This window comes from Etheostoma spectabile, unplaced genomic scaffold (assembly GCF_008692095.1).
Source record: "Etheostoma spectabile isolate EspeVRDwgs_2016 unplaced genomic scaffold, UIUC_Espe_1.0 scaffold00018942, whole genome shotgun sequence".
Classification (NCBI taxonomy): Eukaryota; Metazoa; Chordata; class Actinopteri; order Perciformes; family Percidae; genus Etheostoma; species Etheostoma spectabile.
In genome coordinates, this window is record NW_022604577.1 from 1 (window position 1) to 2222 (window position 2222).

The window sequence follows — 2222 nt, forward strand, 5'->3', positions numbered from 1 at the left end:
GTAGAATGTCCTTTATATTCTTTAGGCCTGAATATTCATTAAATGGTTTAAAACAAATCCACCCCCGTACAGTAAAAATAGTTTTAAAAAAAATAAGAAACTTTGGGTTTTTGCTTGCTGTGTATCATTTCTCCTGTTTATACTAGCCATGGACAGATTTTTTTTTTTACTGCTATTCCAATCTCGAAATAGCAGTAAATAGTGGAGGAGGGACGCAATCCACAGCACAATGTATGATGTCCATTGACAGAAAAAAGAGGATCCCCATGCTGGCTTTCAACGTTGAAACCTCGATATTCCTATGCCTCCTCGACTGATGGAGGTGGTACAGAAACTTCTGCCACCACTTTACGCTGGGCCCTCGTATACATGAGGCACTACCCAGAAATACAGGGTCAGTAATTATTCATCACAATAGGCACATCATGGTATCTCATGAGATTATAGATGGTGTTGTGTATTTCAAGTGTATAATGTGTAATGACTCTGCTTCCTAATTCAGAAAAAAGTCCAGGCAGAGATAGACAGAGTAATCGGACAGTCTCGTCAGCCCCCTAGCCGACAGACCAACCTGCCTTACACTGACGCTGTCATCCATGAGACTCAAAGGATGGGAAATATAGTTCCCCTGGGGTTCCCAAAATGGCCAAGTAAAGACGCTACGCTTGGAGGAATACTTAATACCCAAAGTAGGGAATACTTACCAGAATCACCCAGTTTGACAAGCTGTAATTTGTAAATGATTAATACACAGCTGATATCAACCCCTATGCTTATTTTTCCAGGGCACAACTGTAAGTACAAATCTTGCATCTGTGCTGTTTGATAAGAATGATGGGGCGACCCCAGATATCTTCAATCCGGAGCATTTCTTGGATTCAGAGGGCCGGTTCCGTAGAAGAGAAGCCTCCTTCTTACCATTTTCAGCAGGTTTGCCAGATACTCCTCCTCTTTCAGTGATACAGTTAGCTGACAGGAATTACTGCCAACATACAGTAGTTCATGAGAATATAGATGTAGACTGGTAACCTAAAGCTGCTGTCAACTGTTTCCTCACAGGTAAAACGTGGTGTGTTTAGGGGAGCACCTGGCCAGAATGGAGCTGTTTCTTATCTTCACATCTCCTTTCCAACATTCACCTTCTCCCTGTCTTGGGAGAAATGCCCAACTTGGAAGGTGTAATGGGCTTCACCCATTCCCTGAGGAGTTCAGGGTGCTAGCTATCCCTCGCTGATTTGGCCCCACATTTTCTCATCCCTGCATTACAGTAGCACAAAGCATCAAATAACTCTTAGACAACAATACTCAAAATAACATATCTGACTCACCACTGAAAAGTAGTTTGCATAAATATAGACACTCCCCACCAAAAATAAGAATAAAAAAATAAAGAGATTTGCAGTTATCCAGGTCAGAGGGTAAACCAAAAAAAACATCCGCTGTTCTACAACATACTTGTACTGATACAATATTGACCAAACCTTGTCTGACAAGCTTTATCTCAGATAATTTCACTTATTCTGGTTGATTAGACCTTGCTCAGTTTGAATGTGGGCTGGAGTGTTACGGGACAGAAGGGCAGACTCAGATACACAGCTCACAAAGGCAGATTTATTTAGGTTGTGTAGGGGAAAAGAGAGGGAAGGGGGAGTGAGGTAGGAGGCGGACGATGGAGCACTGGAGCGGAGGACCGGAGCACAGGTGAGGGATCGGGAACTGAGAGGAGGGGCGGGGGACCGGGGAGGAGACACCGGCACACAGGGGAGCAGAGGAGAGGATGGGAGGCTGGTGAATAGCGGTCAGAGAGCAGATGTTGATGCGAAGAGTGGAGGAGAGGAGGGGGCGCCGAGGGAGAGGGTCCAGGGTCTTAAGCCAGCTGACCAGAGGAGTGGATAACTGGAAAGGAGAGCACAGGGAAGGTAAGCGCATGAATAGAACACGAGGAAAGCACAAGAAAAACACAAAAGAAATTCAGGTTATCTCTGATGCGGTTCACGCGAGTAGCAGGAAGCAACGATTGGTCGGAATGAAAGCAGGACTGACTGTGGCTGATGTAGATTGCAGGCAGGTGTGATCGGCGGGAGCAGGTGATGATTAGCAGGTGTGGAGGAGATGATTACTGCTGGCAGACTGGCGGCAGGTGTAGGCAATCAGCTGGCTTCAGACAGGCGAGGGGGAGGAAAAGGGAGAAACAAAACAGAAAACAGAACAGGAGAAAAATG

At 45.5% G+C, this 2222-nt stretch overlaps 1 pseudogene; it reads left to right on the forward strand.

Annotated features, from left to right (window-relative positions):
- The first annotated feature begins 250 nt into the window (after positions 1-250).
- LOC116683351 (cytochrome P450 2J6-like) lies at positions 251-1234 on the forward strand (annotated as a pseudogene).
- Positions 1235-2222: the final 988 nt, after the last annotated feature.